We start from the raw sequence: 23,508 nt of genomic DNA on the forward strand, positions 1-23,508 counted from the left end.
TTTGATCCTTGATCTAAGCAGAGGATATGGTAAGTTCCTAAGCCAATGACTCCATTTGGCTTTACCAATTTGAGGTAATTAATGCCATTTGTACTACAGAAAGCTCTAGCCACATTTCAAAGCCTGTTGGATACAACAGGGATAGGCACTAGAATTATATTACAACATACCTACAGTAACAGTAGGATCAGATTCAGTGTACTCTCACTATCATAATAAAGCAACAGCATGCAAAATTCCCAGCTAAAGTTGTAAACTTAGTGAGAACAAAGTTTTCCAAAGTGTGCAAACAACCAAGAAGTCTATCTCATGCTTCTTGTATGATGAAGCCCTTTTTCATGCAAATATATAAGTGCAGATGTTTCTAAAGCTTTCCTTCTTTCTTGCCATTGCCTAAAATTTAAAAAAAACCACATATGCCTTCTGCCTCCTACGCCTTGATGAGTTTAAAAGAATTATTTGGAGAAATAGGTTTCAAAGTGGACATGTTATTATTCCCTAGAACATCATTAAAGAATCCACACGTAAAGAAGGACATCATGATAGTCTAGGATGTTCTAAGGCCTTCGGGAGTTGGGAGGAGGAAAAACTATTAGGAAGCATGATTGTAATTTCCCAAACAGATATAAAAACACAAGTCTTCAGCACAGCCAGAAGAGCAATGAGTTAGGTATTTTGATAGGCAGAAGCTGCCAAGTTTCCTCAGCAGGAGCTTTTTGCCAGTGGAGCCTAAGTTACGTGCCATAGAGAAAGGAATGTCTTGTCATTAGCAGACACTTGGAAACTTTGAAATACAGTATTATTTACTGACTGAGCAGTGTCACTGTGTTAGCAACCAAAAAAAAAAAACCCTAAACCTTTCCACTACTACCTTTCGCAAAAGAACAAAATTATCTGCTACATTCATGAATTAGCTATCTCAGCCCATTTAAAAAAGTACATGAATCTAACAGAAATAGAGTAAGAGTGTATAACATTTTGATTGCTGATTTCACTTTGAAGAATGACAAATATATTTAAGCAGGTGGATAGAACAAAATCATGTCCAATTCTTAATGTTTATATCGACCAATAAATCGACAAGCATTTAAGTGCCTACTATATCCAAGCATTATAGCTTCACATGCTTTTAATTTTTCAAGCAATCTATACAGACCTTAAAGAACCATATTTCCCTCCATTGATTCCTTACCTTTATTCCCCACAAAACTGTTGCAAATTTCTCTTCTTTTCCCTTCTAAAGTTTCACTTCTGACTCTCTCTCTCTCTCTCTCTCTCTCTCTCTCTCTCCTCTCTCTCTCTCTCTCTCTCTTCTCTCTCTCTCAGCTGTCTCGCAGTCTCGCTGTCTCTGTCTCCCTCACTCCCTCCTTCAGCTAAGGAGCCTGCCCTTTTATATACTGAGAAAGTGAGGTTATTCATTAGCTTTACTCCTCTCCCTTTCTCTTCATCTTGACCCATTAACATCAAGCCCCACTCTCTCTCCCAGTCTCTAACAATGAGGTGGCCCTTCTTCTTGTCAAGGTCAATCTCTCTACACATGCCTTTGATTCCCATCCCTCCCATCTTCTCTAGCAAATTGAAAACTCCATCATTTCCTTTCTTTCTAATCTTTAATCTCTATTTTCTGGTGTTTCACTTCTGCCTTCCAATTTTCCCATGTTTCCCCTAGCCCTAAAAAAAAAACCCTTCCTTAGATCCTATCATTCCCTTAAAGGCTATCAGCTCTCATCCTTTTCAACCTATCTGCTGCATCTTGACCTGGTGACCAGGATACTTTATCTTCTCTTGGTCTTCTGGTTTTCCTCCTAGCTATTCAACTGTATCCTCAATCTCCCTCCTTTCCTGTTTCATCATTTAGATCACAACGTGTAATTGTAGGTCTTCCCTAGGCTCTGCCTTAGACTACCTTGATTTTCTATCTTTACATCCTCTCCTGGTGACCCCATCATTTCCAATGAGTTTAATTATCATCTTTGTGCCAATGACTCCTAGATCTAGCCCTGGAAATTTCAAAATGTCCCAGAACATCTCAAACTTACCATGTCCAAGACAGAGCTCACTATTTTCACCCCAATGTCCAGTCCACCCTTCCTCCAGATATCACCTTTTCTGTTGAAGGCCCCACCTTCTAGTCTCCCAAGTTTGTAACTCTGGTGCTATCCTTGACTCCTCACCCTCCCCTCCCTCACCTCACATATCCAATTAGCTTCCCAAACCTTGCCATTTCCATCTCCATGTCTCTGGTTTGACTCCTCTCTACACAAACAGCTATTGCCTTAGTTCAGGTCCTCATAATCTCTCACTTAGAACTTCCAACAGCCTCCCAATTGGTCACCTTGCCTCACATCTCTCCCCACGGCAATCCATCCTAAACATTGCTGCCAAAGTTACTTTCCTTAAGTGCAAATCTGACAATGTCATTCCCCTACTGAGTCAACTCCAATGACTTATTATCACCTCTAAAATCAAATAGGAATGTTTTTAGCTCCTAAGGCCTTATAAACCTACTAAAGCCTTTCATTAGCTTGCTGTAACTCATGTCTCCAGCCTCATCCTTCCACACTCTGCAATCCAGCCAGACTGGGCTCTCTTTCTTTGCGTTTCTCTGACACAACACTCTATTTTCCATCTCTGTGCCATTGCCATTGGCTGTATCCCCATGCCTAGAATGTTCTCCCTCCTCACCTCTGCCACACTGATCTCTTCTTTCCAGGTTCTGCTCAAGTACCCCTTTCTACATGAAGTCTTTCCTGACCTTCTCAATTGCTAGTGCTCCCCTTTTCAAACTACCTTATATTTAACTAATTGGTATGGTGCCCTTCTCTTTATATATACCTCCTCTAATCCCTTCCCCTCAGTTCTGGACCATTCTAGAATCTATCTACATGGCAGGGTGGTAGGGGTTAAAGAGGGGAGGGAAAAAGATCTATATAGCCCCTACTGTGTGCCAGGAATTATTCTAAAAGCTTTGCAAACCATTCAGGGATGCTCTTTCCTTATCTCTCTGCTTTCTCCCTTTTTAGAGACTGACCAGAACCCATATGAGCTGCCTGACTTCTCATATTACTTAGATGAGATGGAAATAACCAACCCTATTCCTTTCCATGAGACAGAGTACCAACGAGTACTTATCATCTATCTTGTCATTATTTTTTAATATTTCGGAGACCTTACTATCTTTCCTGAAGATCCTTACCCTTGTTATCTGACCTACTAATATAACCTAAAGGACCCCTGGGACTTGCTGCTGATCCCTTAGGATGTTCACCCTTTCCCATCCAACATTTGGCTGAATTTTCTTTTCTATGTTGTCTCCCCTTAATTAGAGTGTGGGCTCTTTAAGAGCAGTGACTGTTAAAAATAAAAAAGCAAACAAACATATAAATGGATGAATGAATGAATAAATAAAAAAATAAATTTTTTAAAAAAAGAATCTAACTAAAAAAGGGCAGCTAGGTGGTGTCGTGGATAAAGCACCACCCCTGGATTCAGGAGGACCTGTGTTCAAATCCAGCCTCAGATACTTGACACTTACTAGCTGTGTGTTCCTGGGAAAATCACTTACCCCTCATTGCCCTGCAAAAAAAAAAATTATATTGAAGGTTCTTATCACAGTGCTTAGCACTGTGAGTGCTTAGTGAAATTTTTGAAATTAATTCATTCATTCATTTACCTTCTCTCCCTGTCTCCTGTGTGTATACATACACATATATGTATGTGTATGTGTGCATGTGTATGTATATATGTATGTATAAAGGTTTATTGTTTATACACATATACAGGGATGGCTTTGAATGCTAATCTTTGAAAATACAAGGAACTTAACAACTTTAAAAATAAACAAAGCCTATGGTCCTAAAATTGTCTTATATTCCTTCCCACTCATTGGGCCTTGGCCATCATGCTCTGTTACTACTGGATATTAGTCTCTCCACAGTAAATGATGATAGGCATATTTCATGAAAATAACATTTTCTGGAAATCTGTGTCATCCCTTTGTTAACTAGCTAATGTTGACAGCCACAGGACTGGGGTCTAGAAACTCCTAACAATGAACCAGAACAGCTAACATAGTGATGAGGAAAAGTGAGATGAAGTCATTGTAACTGCAATAAATAATCCTTCATTATGACAACTCTGATCAATCTCACAGGGAAGAAAAGGTATATAATTTTTCTCTCATTTCTAATGTGCTCATTACAACCAGTAGGATTGGGTTTTGACATCAAAAGGTACATTTTAAAACCATCTTTGGGATTTTATTATTATTATTATTATTATTATTATTATTTTCATTAGGCAATTGGGGTTAAGTGACTTGCCCAGGATCACACAGCTAGTAAGTGTTAAGTGTCTGAGGCTGGATTTGAACTCAGGTACTCCTGACTCCAGGGCCGGTGCTCTATCCACTGCACCATCTAGCTGCCCCCCCATCTTTGGGATTTTAAACATTAGGATTCTTGCACAAAAATTGTCACTAGGAGTACTCAGAGTGCTTTAGCATCTGTGACCCAAGGATTTCAAAAGCAATGTCCGTGCAATTATCCTGGAATAAGGAATGGCTAGTAAGGGAAAGACAACTCAAAGGATGAGGAAACAATTTTATCTGATGGTGTAAACACAAGAGTATGCTCACTGCACAGAGTTAGTCTTATACTGAGAACAACTGAGAACAAAGGTATATAGGGAAGAGTTTGGAGAACTCATTGAGTTCTCTCAGGCAAGTAAGTGGAGATGTGTATACACACACACACACACACACATATATTGTATTTATATTACATGTATTATTGTATGTAGCATTTATATAATATAAAAATATATAAATTGTAGCTGACATTTAGAAAGTGTATTACATGCATTGTGTTATCTGATCCTCACAATAACCTACTGAAGCAGGTACTGCCAAAATCATCATCTCCATTTTACAGGTGATGAAACTGAGGTTTAGGGAAGTTAAGTGGCATTTCTATGGCCCCACAGCTGGTAAATATCAAGGGCTGGAATTAAACTCATGGACCCATTGCCCCCAAGTCCAGCCTACTGTCAATGATACCAAGCTGTGTCTCTAACAAACAGGCAGAAAACTCATTTACCACAACCAATAGTGCCTTCTTGTGTTTTGAACTGGCTCTGCTGATAAGACCAAAAAGGAATTCATGTTAACTTGACAGTTCTCTTGCTAGAACTCTGAGAGGTCAACCCATACTTTTCAGTGACTTTAATGGGTGAGCTACAGGCTTAAGATGGACTGAACCATCAACAAGGAAGGAAGGAAGGATAAAGGTGAAATGTTGAAGCATTTTACATCAGATGAGCAATAACAGCATAGGGGGTATCTTTAGATCCCACTATGGTTAACACCTGGGAAGACGCTAGCTTCTCTACCAAGAATCATAAAGGCCAGTTTGACAAACATAACAGAATGAGGAGATTCAGGAATCCATTGAGCACAAGTGCATTTGGCAGAGCGACATCAACTCAAAACCTGAAGTGAAATAAACTGAAGCATTTACAAGCCAAAGCAAATGTTCAAAGGAAGACTTGAGACACAAAGAACAGATGGTGGGATGAGAAAGCGAAAGTGATCCCAGCATCCCTCCAACAACCACAAAATGCAGATTTTGTAAGCGCCATGAAAGCTATTTATGGTCTGGTCTGAGCACCCAGGAACCAACTCCTCTGGGCTCTGGGAACAGAGGGAAACTACCCCAAACTCTCATTACTGAACCTGGAAGACATGTTTGAGTCATTTATATAAGACTCTCTAGTTGATGAAAACATTACATCTATCTTGCAACTGCTAGTCAGAAATAAATTTGGAATCCTCTCACTCTAATAAGGTAAAGAAAACAGAAAGCTGTCTGATGCTGGTGAAAACCCTCCTGAACTTTCTAGATGAATGGAAAAGACCTCAGATTGTGGCTTCATTCTTTTTTCATGAAGTTTTGAACCAATGAAGACATATCAAAGCCCTCAGAAATGCTGTAGCTATGAAAATTCTAAGATGGGGGGGGGGGTGGCAGGAACTTCTAGTTTTGGAAGCATCAGACATGACTATTTTTTCACCACAGGAAAGATGTTAGCAAAATTCATTCTAAACCATGCCTGTCTCTAAGAAAAGAAATGTTCTGAGTAATATAATATTCAGCACTCAATGGAATGTGCCCATTGCTAAAAAGTGGGATCAATCTATTCATCAAACAAGTTTAGTATTAAATGTTTAATAAGTTCCAGACACTGTGTGAAGCTTTGGAGATACAAAAACAAAAACAAATAGTTCCTGCTCTCAAGAAGCTTAATTAATTCTATCAGTGGATACATAGATACATGGTTACACACACAGGTAAATATATATTTTATTTATTTAGCCATTCATTCATTTATCTATCTGTCATCTATCTATCTATTTATCCCAAAATAGCGGTATTAACTGAAGGGAATAGAAAAGGCTTCATGTCGAAAGGACACTTAAGCTAAGCTTTGAAGAAACCTAGGAATTTTAGGAGAGGATGGTAAGGAAAGAGCAATTCCAGGCTTGGGAGGGGGGAACAGTTTGTGCAAAGGAAGACATGAAATGTCACATGAGAGGAAAAGAGGCCAGTTTGACTGTACCCTAGAAAGCATAAAGAAGAGAAATGTGCAATAAGCTGAAAAGAGTTAAGTTGGAATGAGGATGTGGAGGGCTCAGAATGCAATGATCCTAGGGTGACAGTGATAAAAAAGGAGAGATCCCATATGGTGAGCATGGAAATCGGAGGGAAACAGTGGTACCAGAGATGAATATAGAAAGGATATGATATTTTTAAATAGAATATCATGCTGTCATGTGAAGATCTCTGTTGAAGAAGCATAGGATTTCCGACTTGGACCGTTAGAGGTCATCTGATCCAACCCCTTTCCTGACGCACAAATTCCCTCCAAAGTAGTAGTTCTCAAACATTTTTTGTCTCAGGATCCCTTTCCACTATTAAAAATTATTGAGGACTCCAAAGAGCTCACAAATTTATGTGGGTTATATCTATCAGTATTTACCCTGTAATAAATCAAAATGTCATAGTACTGTTATGAAAACAGTTTTGACCTCATGGATCACTTGAAAGGATCTCAGAGGTTTCCTGGCTTCTAGGGGTCCCTGGATTACATGTTGAGAAAAACTGCTCTAACAATATCCCTGGCAATATTGCTTAAACACCTTCAATTTGGGGAACTAATTGGCTCACAAAGCAACATATCCCATTTTTAACCAATTATTTAAACAATTCCTCCTTATATTAAAATCTAGGTCCTTGGGCAGCTAGGTGGCACAGTGGATAAAGCACCGGCCCTGGATTCAGGAGGACCTGAGTCCAAACCCGACTTCAGATACTTAACACTTACTAGTTGTGTGACCCTGGGCAAGTCACTTAACCCTCATGTCCCACAAAAAAAAAAAACTTTAAAAAATTAGAAATATATGGTTCTATAGCTCCCCTATCTCCTCCCTAGTGGTCCTCTTCTTGCTCTCTGGAGTTGGAATAAGTCTAACTCCTCTTCCATGTAACCATCCTTTAAACAATTAAAGATAGTTCCCATGTTCTCTAAAGGTCTATTCTTCTCCCAGCTCAATGGTGAAAGTTCCTTCAAATGCTCTTTATCTATCATAATTTAGTCCTTTTTTCTGGACATACTACAGATGAGTACTATGCCTCCTAACATTTAAGTAACGAAGAAACTTTTAACTGATTTAAGAGTCCTTACCCAGGTAAGTGTAATTAGAAGGGTTTAAAAGTAGAGCAATATTGTACCTGTTGTGATCTATCACAGCCATAAGCAGGGTTTTCTATAATTTCTGAGACCCTAATCAGCCTCTCACAGAACTGGAACTAGGGCAAGGCAAGAAGGGTACTATCCCGGTGCCAACATTTAGAGAGGTATAACTTCTACATCCCTCTCCCACAGACAGTCTGACAATTTTGCTACTGGTATTAGATGTAACAAGAACCAGACTACCTAGGGAATTGTCCTCCCGCTTACCAAACACTGTGTCTAATGTGGGTGGGGCTTCCTTCTGCTTGGTCCTACCTTCTCTGGATATTTTTAAGATTCTTTTTACTTTATCTACTTCCCTGTTATGGCAGCCTATTTCAAAAGCATCCATTTTTACATACAAATCTCAGCAAAGTTTTTTTGGAAGCAAAGCCTCAGCAAACTTAAGTTATAACAACAACACATCCACACTGCTGGCAATTCTACTAAAGACTCCTTTCAAAGATTACAGCCCCATTCATCTTATCAACTAGGATCCAGAGAGGAGTCCTCTTAGGTCTGAAAAGTATTAACTATAATTACAAAACACCTTTTGCTTTAGTTCCTGGAAAACCCTAGGAGATCCAGAGACTTCTGCTACAAAACCCCCTTTTTTTTTTTCTAATTCTCATACCCAGATCAAGCAGAGGGTTAATGTCTAGAATAACTTCTAAGGCTTTAGTGTCAGGGTATTCCCTATCAGACTCAGCCCCACCCCCCACCTGCAATGTCTGCTATACACTTTTGATACAACTGAGGTTCAAGGAGTATGCCTGACACACACCTTCCTCTCAGCTGCTCCTCCTTGTTCAGGAAGGTTCAGGAGTAAGGGTTATAAGCAAGGAGGCACTCCCTGGGGTATAGTACCAAATCTCCCTGTAATGTTCCCTAACTACTAGAGGCTCATAGTCATTTGCGCCATAGTGAAAGTGAAGGTTGGCACTACTTGCTTCCCATATTCCAGGTGAATTTGCTGTTAGCCTGATCCCACCCTGTTCCCTCAGGGCTGGCTTCTGGTGTCACCCAGTTCTCCAAACCCCAACTGCCTCTTTCTCCATCCCATGCACCAGAATTTCTACTTCTAACTGTAGCCTCTTGTACACCTGACACTCCATAGCTGTTCTTTCATGTCTCCTAATTCCTATTTCTAATAACTCCTGTGATTCATCTTCTCCCATCATATTTGGGGGCCTTTGGTACACTCCAACAGGATGTTCCTTGGTTCTATCCCCTACAGAATGTTACCTTGTGAAAAACTATCACACTCCTTACTACAACTCTGGTTAAAATTGTACACTAAATACTGCAGCATATTCTAGATTTGAAAAAAAAACAAGAGAGGACAAGGGTAATAATGGGAAAATCACCTATCAGACTGATTGCTGATAATAAAAATAGCTTGTGGGGTTAAGTAGATCAGGCAAAGCAGTATTACATAGTGGAAAGAGGACTGATTTTGCAGCTAGAGAACCAGGGTTCAAATTTTGGCTCTGCTATGGGCCTCAGTTTCCTACTCTGTAAAATGAGGGGGGTGGACTAGATGTCCTCTGGAGTCTGGTTGAATTCTGAAACTACAGAAAAAGAAGATTTTCTGGGTATTCCTTGATGTGGCAACAAAAGAGAGAGTGCTAAGAACAGCTTGAATTAACTTCATGAGCAGGAGAGGGATAGAAAGATGTGCTAAGTGGGAAGGAGAAAGGGAAGGGATGCGGAGCAAGATACAGCCCTGACCTGTGATTCCATTGGAAAGATCCTCCAAGCAAGGGGCTCCTAACCTTTTCATGTCATGGACCCCTTTGGTAGTCTGGTGAAACCTATGGATCCTTTCCTAGAATCATTTTTAAATGCATAAAATAAAAGATATAGGATTAAAAAGGAAACCAATTATACTGAAATAAAGATATGATTTTCCTATCCAAATGTCATAGATGCCTCTCCCCTACACCCATAAACTATCCATGGTAAGCACCCCTGCCCTCTGTAGACAGGCAACTAGATCTAAAACTCACTTAGTTTTCTTCCTGGAGCATGGAGCAATACGGCAATGGCTAAACAAACCAAGGTAAACGCATTGAAGGAATACTATTATGCTGTAAGAAAAGATGAAAGAAATGATTATGAGGGCAGAGGGCAGGGAGAGGAATTGTATAAACTGATGCAAAGTGAAATAAGCAGAACCAGGAGAACAATTTATAGAATAGTTACACAATCACAATACTGTAAAGACAAATAACTTTAAAAGACTTAGGAATGTTGATCAACTTAAGGGATCCAACCACAGTTTCAGAAGACTCATGATGAAGATGCTATCCGTCCCCAATTAGACATGATAGAATGCCAATTAAAGCATTTTTTTTAAAAACCATGGCTAATACAGGGATGGGGGGATTGACTCTACATATTCATAATGAGTTTTGTTTTTCTTGCTTTCTCAATGAGTGGGGGGAGATGGGACAGAGAGAATTCAGAACTGAAAATAAAATAAAATTTAATTTTTAAAAAAGAGTTACCTGGATTACTGGAAGTATAAATGACCTACCCAGAGTCACATCGACAAGCCAGTGTATATGTATGAGACAGGAATTAAAGGCATGTTGTAATTATTCTATATCCTAGTTTCTTAAACCGTGGATCACAATCCCATATCAGGTCACTTAACTGAATGTGGCAGTTACAAAAAAATCTGCTAACAGTAAAAGGTTGGGGCAGCTAGGTGGCACAGTGGATAGAGTATCGGCCCTGGATTCAGAAGGACCTGAGTTAAAATCCAGCCTCAGACACTTGACACTTACTAGCTGTGTGACCCTGAGCAAGTCACTTAACCCCAATTGCCAAAACAAAAAACAGTAAAAGGTTATGTATACCTATTTTATATACCTATATACCTGGGATTACGTAAAAATTTCTTCAGTGAAAGGGGGTGGTCACAAGTGGGAAAAATTTTAAGAAGCCCTAGTTTAAAGCACTTAAGTCTTAAATAATTTGTTCTCTCTTGAGAGTTACCTGTTATCTCTTGGCTAACTTTATTGCATTTGACTTTTAAATTGTATTAAACTAGAATGTTTTGTTTGGCAACTGGTGAAAGAGAAAAGCTTTGATTTAATAAGTGACTATATAAAAGTGTTTAACACTTGTGTTTAATAGAAACAGTGAAACTTCAATTAAATCCAATTGATCAATCAACAAATATTTTAGTACCTACTATGTACCAAGCATTTGTACTAGGCAGGCAGATACAAATGCAGAATTAGAGAGTCCTTAAGGGCAAACCCTTAAGGAGATTACAGTTTACTGGGGGAGAAAAAATGTTTAAAGATAAATAAATGTAGGGTGCACTTTTAAATTCGCTAACAAGCAAGGGAATTGGGAAAAGCCACTAGAATCAAAATCAATACTACCAGAAGAGCTATCATTGTCTTATTACTGGTATCATTTTATGGTGGTAGCATATAAGCTCTGCAAAATATGGTCATCCTTCACGTCTAAGGCATCAGGGATGGAAGTATTGTTTCCCATGTTTCAAGGTGGCTGATGAGGCTGAGCTATGTCTTTTCCACACCCAGGATGACTAATAATTGATTAGATTTTGGCACCACTGTTTATAGCCATCTGTTAGCTTCATGGGTCAGATGATGTGTTGATTCAGAATGGGTCACACTGTCTCAAGGTCTGTGTCACCCTTGGGTCTCACATGCCGCTTTGTTGATAAAAGTGTGGCAGAGTGGAAAGTATGCTGAATCTGAGTCATAGGACCTGGGTTCAAATCCTGAATGCCTCAGATGATCTTCTACCTTAGGCCATTTCATATCACTGGCATCAGTTTCCTCATTTATAAAATGAGAGAGTTGTACTAGAGGACACCATAAGGTATCTTCCTGTTCTAAGTCTATGACCCTATTAATATTCCAATATTCTCATCATATAATATGTATTATAGTAACTTATGCTTGTGTTTTAGTAAGAAGACAAGACCTCTTACTTGAGCTATGTATCTCTTTCAACACCTAGCAGAGCTGACACTTTATTTGTGGTTCAGCCATTTTTCAGTCGTGTCTGACTCTTCATGACCCTATTTGTGGTTTTCTTGACAGAAATACAGGAGTGGTTTGCCATTTCCTTCTCCAGCTCATTTTACAAATGAAGAACTGATACAAACCTGGGTAAGTGATTTGCCTAAGGTCACACAGCTAGTTAGTGTAAAGTCAGCTAAATCAGTGTAGTCAACAAATACATTGTCTCAAAAGGCTTAGTGCAATTTTAAGATCTTAAAACTGCACTAAGACTTTTGGGATATGCCATATATTTTATCACTTTATTTTGTACTTCTTGATGAGCTGATAAAATACAATTCAGTAAGAGGAAAATAATGTTTTACTGTGTCTAGATATGTAAGTATGTAGGTAGAGGTGGGGGCGTGGGGGGGGGGGAGAAAGACGGAGAGAGACAGAGAAAGACAGAGACATTGAGACAGAGATGAGAGAGCCAAAAACAGGGAGATACAGAGGGAGAAAGAAAAGGGGTATGTGTGAGTGAGAGAGGTGTCAACATATACCCACATATACATTTAGATATAAATGCAGGCCTTTTTACAATATAGAATTAATACACATGTTTGTATGTAGATAGATATTAAAAATTCAACAATACCTTATAACTTAACTTGATGTTAACCTGGAAAGGAAGGTACATTTAGGGATGGTATTCTAACACTGCCTACTGAACATCCCTGTGAGTGAAATGCTTGGGGTTTCTGCTAGTGATGCTTCTCAGGATACTGATTTTTTTGCACTCAGAAGTCAAAGTGTGCCAGCACTGGAGTGAGCAATGTTATCGGGTGTTATCTGCAGCACTCTGATATATCCTTAAGAACTAGCACATCATTAGTGATGCCTCACAACTTAATGTGTAAGTTCTCTGGCCATATGCCATCCACGACAAAGGTTAGATGCAGAAAAAAAGAAATGTTTAATCACTTATTTCACAAGGCACATGATGGAATTTTGAGGGGAATTGAAAGTTGATGATTCTTTCTTAGAAGGAAAAAAAAGCCCCTCCCAAATACCCAGCTGCTTCCTTCTCATCATTCACAAGAAACAAGTACCTGTTTATTTGACCCAGCATGCTCACTGAGGGTGCAAAGCCTTAAGAGTTAGATGAGCAGGAAGAATCCATTCAGGCAGAGTAATCAGACACATTAATCTGTAAACAGTTGTTAAATCTCCCAAATTCACTTGTCACCTCGGCTCCCTACATTTAGAAAAACTCCTTGGCCTGACCTGGCAGCCATGTTTGCTGATAGCAATGTGAGAGTTCACACTAAGAAAAGACTTGTCAGCACAAGCCATTGCTACTCTGGGGGGGGGGGTCTTTCTAATTTCTGCTGGTAAGCACAGGGCACATTCCTATGAAACCTAGGTAGGTATCCAGTGACAGATGTGGTTATTCATAACATCCATTATAACTACTTTAAATTTAGGAATAGTACTTGGGCTAAAAAACAAGATATATAAAATCCCCCCATGTCCCCAGCAGATTAGGTGCTGGAATTGGAGGGAGTCAGTAGGACCGTGGCTAAAGTCGCACTTATTGGCTATGGGACTCTGGGCGATCATTTAACCCCTTCCATTTCCTTATCTGTCAATAATGATATTGTTGGCACTTGGTAACACTTAAAGGATTGTTGTGAGGATCAAATAAGATAACACATGTGAAATACTTTGCAAGCCTTAATGTGTTATTTATATAAATGTCAATTATTATTTTTTTTACTCATGGCTGTGGCCCTTTAGCCTAGATTACTGAAATAGGATTATTTACATCCAAATCAAAAAAGTTTTCAGTGAAGCAATAGGCAAGCATTTATGTCATGCTTCCTATGTGCTAAGCACTGAGGATACAGAGAAAAACAAAACCAGTCTCTGTTTCAAGGATCTCATATTCCAATGGGGGAGATAATAGAGATGTATAAAAATAAGCATGTAGGAGATACATACAGAATGGATACAAGGCAACTTTAGAGAGGAAGGAGCTAGCAGCTGGGAGAACCAGGGAAAACCTTGTGCACAAGATGGTGTTTGGGTGGGCTGAGCACTGAAAGAAGGGATTACAAGAGACAGAAGTGAGGAGAGGGAGCACTCTAAGCACATGGGACAGGCAGAGAAAAGATGAGAGATTTAATTTCATGTTTGGGGAAAAGCAATGAGGAGTCTGGACTACTAGATGACCACTAAGGTTTCCAGCTCTCATAGTATATAAACCTGGGATCTGAGTCTGAATGTTCAAGGGATAATATTTAGTCACTAATCTTTCTATTTAGGATTTTTTTCTCCAATTACTTCCAAAAATTATTTGAATGAAATTGGTTATAAAATTAATCACAATATAAACCAAAACAAGAATTAAAAAAAAAAACAAGATAAATAGAGCAGAATAACAACTATTACCAGGCACCTTGAATGAATTGCCTATTGTGGGACAACACTGAATTTAGTTCTGAATTTGCTGGCAAATAAGATTTTATAATTCTCAGCCTATTTAAGAAAGCATACAAGTTTATCTGGATAGAAAATTTTTTGGCACTGAATTCAAGAAGGAATTTATCATGTGGTTCTTTATATAAGGACATTGGTTAACTCTCATCACTTTTTGAACTTCAAGTAACAAAAATGAAGTTTTTATTGGTTGTTAATTAAATTGTGCCCTTCACCTCAAAAGTTTCGAGGTACAACTAATTATGAAATAACATTAACATATCAGCATGAATCAGAGCACTAATAAAATCATCAGCCTTGTGTTACCTTCTTCTTGGACAGCATCAGCCTGAATAGCCAAGCATTGTCCTGTTTGAATTATAGAAAATATGAAAACCACTTCGTTTTGTAAAAACATCAACACTATGGAAATCATTGTTTCTGGTGCATCCAAATGCACCAGTTTCATACAAACTAACTGTTCCTCAGTTCTTTTTAATCATTCTTTCATTTTTAAAAATTATAATTCCCTCCAAAGGAGGTCTTGTTTACACTTAATTTTCTGCCCTTTTGATAAATTGTCAGGGCCCACATGGTCTGAAATTCATTTTGGATTCAATTTCAAGTGGCACTTCGCCTTTTCATGTTGAAAAGAGTGTTACTTCGTTTCTGTTTTATTTTTCTCTCACCTTTCTGTGAACAATCTCCTCCTCCTTTGGTCAATCTTAGAGTAACAAGGTTGAGCCAAAGATATATTTGCCTTAGACCAGGCAAACAAAACAGAAGCTCCTGGGGCTTACCTTTAGAAAGTGGCAGGATGAAAGGCCAATAAGGCCTTCTCACAGTTTGGTGACACCTGCCTTAATCCTACTTGAGTTAGAAACCAATTACCAGATTCACCTGCATGGTCCATATAAAGAAAGTATACTAGTAAAAGTGCTTACAAGCAGCAGCACCAAGTACAAAGTGAAGAGATTTTCAGCTTTCAAAATTACTTTAAAACTCATCATCAATAATAGTTGACATAATTTGAAATTGACTGTGGTGCTCTTTCCTTCCCTTCTAATAACTTGCTTTACATATTAGTTCAATGTGAATTCCTAAAACTTTAACTATTTCCACACCCTCTCAATTGCTTTGCCTGTATAACTGTAATCTATAAACTATAACTATATTCTACAACTATAACTAAAAACTATATAACTATAAAATATAAACTATAATCCTTGCTGAACACAAGGACATCACTCCTGCTATCAGTTGTCTAGCACAAAGTTTCTTAAACTGTGGGATGTGACCCCATATGGGGAGGGGGAAGTGTCTCATAACCTAGAAGTGGGGGGTCTCAAAAAATTTGGCAACAGTAAAATGTTATGTATACCTATTTTATATACCTCTATACCTGGGGTCATGAAAAATTTCTTGGGTGAAAAGGGGTCACAATTGGAAAACATTTAAGAAGCCCAAGTGCCAGAAACATTACCATTATGGTGGGAAAGGGCTATATGATCCCTACAATGCACTTTCCCTTTAATGCTAGTGCCATCCTTCTATTGATTATTTATCTTGTATGTATCCTCGTTTTACATGGGTGTCTGCATATCATCTCCCTCATTAGATTGGGAGCTCTTTAAGAGCAGTCACTGTGTCCCCAGCACTTACTGCACAGTGACTGGTCCATAGTTGGGATTTAATAAATACAAGTCGCCCAACTCCCAAATGCATATCAAAATTCCACTCTTTGTATAAAAAAGATTTTTAATGTAACATCTAGAATGTAAGTTCCTTGATACTGGGAACTTTTTTTTTGCTGTTTTCTGTTTCTGTACCCCTAGCAAGAGGAAATATAGAATAGTAGAGAGAGAGTTGGCCTTGAATCCAGGAAGACCTGAGTCCATATCCAGTGTCCGACACAAATTGTCTGTGTGATGTCTGGCAAGTCACTTAACCTTTGGAAGATCTGCACTGGTAGAATAAGCTTCCTCAGTTGGAAATTTCCCATATCAATGAAATCATAAATCCGGTCCCTATTCCTATCCCCAGGGCACTGTACTGTGCCTAGCACATAATATGCACTTGCTAAGACACTTACAGAATTCAATTCAATTAAAGCTGTGAGACAGAAACTACAGTAGCAGAATGTACTTGCTTCCTGGCTCTTCATTACTTTTATACAATAAAGAATGAGATAGGAAGAATTACAAGTGCAGTTTGCTTGCCTTTTAACTTATGTAGAATTAATGCCAATGTTGCCAATGGTTCTATTAAGAAGTTTCTCCTTAAAATTAAAAAAAGCCACATAATTTAGGAAGAAATAGAAATAATTATATGCAGTTTAAAATTTTTTGAAGATGGTCCCACTTGAGATTTCCAGGTAACCACGTATAAAAATTATTTCAGTTATTCCCTAACTAACCTTCACCTCTACTTGAAGTGGCGCCATTTTGTCTTCTAAATACCCTTCTGTTTCTGATTTATTGAAGTTTTTGTGATTTATGTGGAGGGGAATGCTTCCAGATTTTAGACCATGCTGGAAGGACAGGTGGGATACTTTTCATCTTGGACTTGACTACCATCCACAACAGTCTCAATTGCACTGGGACTCCCTGGGTAATTAGGTCACCTTTACATCTAATTGCTGAAGTAGCTCTCAATACTCACTAGTAAAGGGGCAAAGGAAAGCCATAATAAATTGCAAAGAATAATGAAAAGAGCACAGGGCATGGAACTAGGAGACCTAGATTCAAATCCTGGGCTTCATATTTACTAGTCATAAGACCACAAGTGAGTCACTTAACTCCTCAAAGACTTAATTTTCCCATTTGTGAATGAGAAATAGTCATATTTACACTACATATCATACATGGTAGTTGGTAGAAAGTACACATTAAAGAATTGTATAAACAAGTTGTGTTATATGAATGTAATGGAATACTATTGTGTGGTAAGAAATGATGACCAAGTGGATTTCAGAGAAACCTGGAAGGACTTACATAAACTAATGCTAAGTGAAATGAGCAGAACCAGAAGAACATTGTACACAGTATCAACAACATTATGTGTTGATCAACTGTGATAGACTTGACTCTTCTCAGCAATACAATGGTCCAAGATAGTTCCAAAGGACTCATGATGGAAAATGCTCTCCAAATCCAGAAAAAATAAGAACTATGGAATCTAGATACAGATTGAACCACACTATTTCTATTGTTTTTGTTTTTCCTTTTTTGAGTTTTTTTTTCCTTTTTGCTCTGATTCTTCTTTCACAGCATGACTAATGCAGAAATATGTTTAATGTTATTGTATATAACCTCTATCAGATTTCTTGCTATCTTGGGGAGGGAGGAAGGAGGGAAGGGAGGGAGGGAGAAAAATTTGGAACTAGAAATCTTATAAAAACAAATGTTGAAAACTATCTCTACATGTAACTGGATAATAATAAAATACTTTTATTAAAAATAATTATATAAATTATATAAAAATTAAATAAATATAATAAACTGTTTAAGAACTTTTATCAGGCTAATGCTACAATAATATTCGCAGCTAACATTTAGATACTGCTTACTATGTGCTAAGCACATGTGCACTGTGCTAATCTCTTTATATTTATTATATCATTTGATCCTCACAAATACCCTGGGAGGTAGGTGTATTTTTATCCCCATTTAACAGATAAGGAAATGAGAGCATACAGAAGTAGTGATTTGCCCAAGGTTGCAATTAATATAGTATCATCTCTGTTTCCTAAACGTATCATGAAAGTGAGTAGATGTCTACTCTAATTCCTCCTGAACCAATGTCCTTTTAGGATTATAAGAGTATGAACTGAATTCATTTCATGGTCTAGATGAACTCAGAAAGACAATGAATAGTTATAAAATGGAATGTTATCAGGCAGCTAGCCAGAAGGAGTGCGATTTGCATTGGTCAATGGAGTTTTCTTACCTGTTCAGGGATTTCCCTGTATCATGAAAACACAGGTCTGGTCCCTATCCCTATTCTGGTTATACTATGTTACTGTTTAGCATAAAACACCATGACTTCAGAAGAATAAACCAGATACTTAGCTGTGTGGACTTTGAGCAAGTCATTTGGATAGAGCAAAGGACCTGGAATCAAGGAGATCTCAGGATTCAACCTCAGATAAGTACTTGCCTCGGCTATATGATCATGCGTAAGTCATTTAAACTCACTAAGCCTCAGCTTCCTTATTGGTAAAATGAGGATAACAATAGCATTCACTTCATAGGGTTGTTGTGAAGAACAAGTAATACACGTCAAGTTTTGCAAATCTGCAAGTGCTATATCAATTTTAGCTGGTTGGTTGTCTTCCTCAAACAGGCCAAAATGTCATTGCTATGTTGGGGTCAACACACAGTGTGCCCAACTGTGGCTAATCAGACCAATACAAGCTGGGAAGGCTCTACCACAGGTCAGGCACAAATGATTCATATGAACATTTGGAGTGAAGATGGCTTTAAATTTGTGCATCTCACATTTCTTTTAAGTTACTGCAATTCTGCTTGGTCCAAAGAACATAGCACCTTCTATGATATGAGATATGATACACTGTTCTATATATAGCATATAATTTGATGTGATATAATAGACTAGGCTATACAATTTCTATCCATACAAACCCACCTGAGAGCCAACCACCAATTTTACCCTAAAGGTAGCAGGGGTTAAGTATTCTCTTTTCTAGATTCAGCATATGCAACTGATTTTTAAAATGCAGGCGAACTCAGGGAGAGGAGAAGACAATTTTGAAAAGATATATAGAGAATACCTGATATTGAGAATCTTGCTATCCTGGTCTATGTAGCTATTAAAACATGGAGTTCTATGAGTATCCTAGAATAGAACTGTCAAACACATGGCCCACAAGTATATGAAGAACCAAATTAAAATGTAATTGAGGGGGCAGCTAGGTGGCCCAGTGGATAAAGCACTGGTCCTGGATTCAGGAGTACCTGAGTTCAAATCCGGTCTCAGACACTTGACACTAGCTGTGTGACCCTGGGCAAGTCACTTAACCTTCATTGCCCCGCCCCCAAAAAATGTAACTGAGAAGTAGTTAACAAAATAAAAATAAAATAAAACAGAAATAATGTTACATTTAAAAACTCAATTCACTACGTGCCCTCAGGAATCCTTATGCATGTATTAGTTGCCCTATTTCTATCTGAGTTTGATACCACTGCTCTGGAGAAAACTGCAATCAGGCAACCTTGTAAATATTAATTTATAATATTATAAGAAGGAAACCCCTATGTCCTTTCAACTCACTTCCCTTCCCCATATTCTGATCCCCTTTTCCTTAGACCGTTGCTTAATGGACTAAATTCAGGGATGCATTCATATATACTATCTTCAAACTGTCACCAGAAAAAAAAAACAGTTAAAAAATAAATAAATTTGATGCATTGATGAAGGTGTGTGAGAGAGAGAAAAAAACAGTGGTGTGGCATACCTGTAAGGGCACAGTGACACTGGCAAGATAGCTCCAGCTTTATTCCTATCTCTAGGTAGTATTCTACCGACTTCCTTTACAGAATCTCAAATGTACAGCCTAATCCATTTGAAAAAGGTCATTTATACCTCTGACTGTGATTTATTTCACATAACTTATTCTCTATTTTAAAAAACAAGAACTGGAAAAGCTAGGTGGTGAAGTGGATAGAGCATCGCCCCTGGATTCAGGAGGACCTGAGTTCAAATCTGACCTCAGACACCTAACACAGTAAGTGTTACCTGTGTGACCATGGGAAAGTCACAACCCCAATTGCCTCACCAAAAAAAAATTTTTTAATGAATTAAAAAAACAACAACTGATTATGGTATTAAGGCATTAGAAAGTACAATATTGTTGCAAATAGGACAAAGAAAAAACATTTAGCTATTGACATGAATGTAATATAGTCTTTATATGCAACAAAATCCTTTGGGGGAATTCAGAATTTTCCTCTGTATACAAATCTTACCGAATTATCCTGATTTTCTTTCTTTAGACAGCTAGGTAACCATGGATAGAGTTCTGGTCTTGGAGTCAAGAAGAACTAATTTCAAATCTATTCTCAGATACTTACTAGCTGTGTGAATCTGGGCAAGTGCCTTAACTTCTTGTCTACCACAGTTTCCTCAGCTTCAAGATGGAGGTAATAATAGCATTTACCTCCCAGGGTTGTTGTGAAGATCAAAATGAGGTAATATTTGCAAAGTACTTGGCACACTTTACTGCTTGGTATAGAGTAGACAGTTCATAAATACTTGTTTCCTTCCTTTTCAAGTTTCTTACATTTGTCAACTTGTTTGTTCCCTATTCAAGGAAACATAGAATCTTAGATATGAAAGAAGGACTTGGCAGTCATCTCGCCTAAACTCCACCCCAATGAAAACTGCATAACATCTGTAGTCAAAGTCATTCTTTTGTTTTAATGCTTTTGGTAATGGGGAGCTCATTACTTTTCAAGGCAGTCCATGGTCTAGATGAACTAAAAATTCCCTACCAACTCTAAGTATAAAGCACCAGACAGCTCTCAAAGTTAGAAAACTCTGGGGCAGCTAGGTGGTGCAGTGGATAGAGCACCGGCCCTGGATTCAGGAACACCTGAGTTCAAATCCGACCTCAGACACTTAACACTTACTAGCTGTGTGACCCTAGGCAAGTCACTTAACCCCACTTGCCTTACCAAAAAAAAAAGTTAGAAAACTCTCCCCATTAAAATGGGAGCCTTCATTAAAATGGGGTCTTTCATTTAAGCAAAGACTCATGAAATTCTTCCAGAAATGATGACACTATTTTCAACTTCACATCCCTATCACTATTTCTGAGACAGAAAAAACCCACCTATTAAGTTCAATCTGTGAGATTTAACTTTATTCTAAATAAGAACTGAATAGAAGGAACCTCTGAGTCTCATAATCATGAGACCATTATTGACTTCTTTCCAGAATATGCAGTACCCTGAAAAAGAATGTGAGTTGCAAATTAAACCTTTAGCCATTTTCAACCATCTGACAGACTGGCCCAAGAAATATTGCCCTGTCTAGCAGATTGGAAGCATGATGTACTCCTTGCACCAAGGTGTGAAGGACCCAACCCTCCCCAACTCATCTTGAAGGGCACAGCTGGTAAACTGTATACAGGCTGAGGTATTGAAGGGAGAGAGCAAAAGAAGAGACTGAAGTAAACTGTTCTCCTTCTTCCAAACAGTTTTGATTATCAAATCAACTGGAAACAATTCTCTGGTGAAGAAAAGTTGTTGTTCATGCTAGATGAAATTGCCGAGAAGAGAAATGTTACAGCAGAATAGGAGGAAGTACAATGCTTTGTCAAATAGTACTCAGATAATCCTAGTTATCTTTATACCTGGTAAGAATACTGTCATAATAGAACCAGGAGTGTTATGTATGCTAAGCCATTGTAATTCATCAGATTTCATGAGACAACTGTCAAGATACAGCTTCTAAGATAAGCTTAAACATATATCTTGTGAAATGATGTAGGTCCTTTGATCTTTCATTTCAGAAGCATGTCAACAAAGTAGCTCAGAGTGTGATTTACCTTTGTTTTGGAAATAATAAAAAGTGAGAGTAATAGCCAGGTGGGGAGTGAAGAATAGAGAATGGACATCAAGAAAAGCAGAAAAACATGGTAGAAGGAGAGGTACAATCTTTACAAATTAGTTCCTAAAACCCTACAGGATAGCAGAACAACTTAGATAGCAGAAACATGAAGGCTGAGGCCAGAGGATAAAGACTACAGCTCAGAAGATCAAGGACAGATTGTCCATTTCCCAAGGGTAGAGACCACCCATCCTTTTTAGGCAGTCCATGTCTCCTTAATTCTTCATGCATGATCTTACTCAAAACTCACTTTATCCAGGAAGCTTTCTCAGAATAACTTCACCTTCAACTGATCTTAATTGATATTCCCCCAGCATTTAAATCTTTAGTGTTTCTCTTGTGTACATTTTGATTCTTCAAATAGATTGTGAATTTTTCACAGGGAGGGGACTGTATCTATTGTGTCATTCCATGCTTGTCTTTTTAACCTAACTCATAACTCAAATGTTCTCTAAGAAATGCATACTTCTTTGAGACATACACAAAAGTTTGCAAAATTCTCCTATTTGGAAATATTTGTGCCTGCTTAGAACCCTTTAGGGATCAGTTGGCAGATAGGGCTAAAAAAGCTAGAACGAGTTGTCTGAACTCCCTATGCAAGGTTTGGTCTTTCACTATTAAGATACAGGACTTTAGGGGGGTGGAGCCAAGATGGTAGAGGAAAGACATTAAATGCACAGAGCTCCTGATACAATTACCCCCAAAACAGCAATAAAAGAACCTCTGGAGCTGAAAACCCACAAAAATATGGGCTGAGATTATTTTCCAGCTATAGATAGATTAAAGGGGGCTGTGATGGGCTGAAAGTAAAGATACAGGACTTTACACAAAATTATCATCTACAGGTCATGGAAAAAATATAATTTTCTGCCATTAAAAATGTAATGAGAGTGGCCAACAGGAACTCAGTCCTTGTTTATATATATAAAATCCTCTGTGGTACTTCCCAATGTGTTTGTGCTCTGAGCAGCTGCCTACCTTGCCTATTCCCTATTCTCAGCTTTAGATATGACCAGAGAAGATTAATGAAAGTAAATGAAGGAGAAAGAAAGACTGATTGGGACAAGTCACCAATCTCAAAATAATGTTATCCCTGGAAAACAACTTTTTAAAATTTCCAAATCTAGTTAAATTACAACATTTCATAAAAAATCTTTTATTCTATAGCTTATTGTCAAATAAATTGAACAAACTAAAATTAAGCATCAATCATGAATATGGCCCTGTGCTAGGACTTGCTGTCTTAAAGGGAGATGTGACACAACTATGAATAATCGTTATACAAAATGATATATGATAAGGATATGAGAGATGTTACAAAGTATGTAACAAAGATGTAACAAACTACTTGGTGGTGACAGAGAGGTGACATTACCATTTGGGGGCAGGGAGCACAGATCAGGGAAGGCTTCCTAGATGAGGGACTATTTTATTTGGGTTTTAAAGTTAGGATAGAAATGCAACAAGGCAAAGAAAGGGCCAAGTCTTATAAGAAAAAAGACATAGAAGCTGTGAAAAATGGGACTTAACTTCTTTTTTTCCACCATTTTTTTTGCGGGGCAATGAGGGTTAAGTGACTTGCCTAGAGTCACACAGCTAGTAAGTGTCAAGTGTCTGA

The 23,508-nt window shown here is 38.1% G+C and overlaps 1 protein-coding gene across 3 annotated transcripts in view; it reads right to left on the reverse strand.

The window, feature by feature from the left end:
* The window catches only part of LOC122755562, a 153,847-nt gene that overhangs the window by 45,521 nt on the left and 84,818 nt on the right, over positions 1-23,508 (reverse strand). The gene's annotated exons all lie outside the window — the stretch shown is intronic.

The sequence above is a fragment of the Dromiciops gliroides genome, chromosome 4 (genome assembly GCF_019393635.1).
Source record: "Dromiciops gliroides isolate mDroGli1 chromosome 4, mDroGli1.pri, whole genome shotgun sequence".
In the NCBI taxonomy this organism is placed as follows: domain Eukaryota; kingdom Metazoa; phylum Chordata; class Mammalia; order Microbiotheria; family Microbiotheriidae; genus Dromiciops; species Dromiciops gliroides.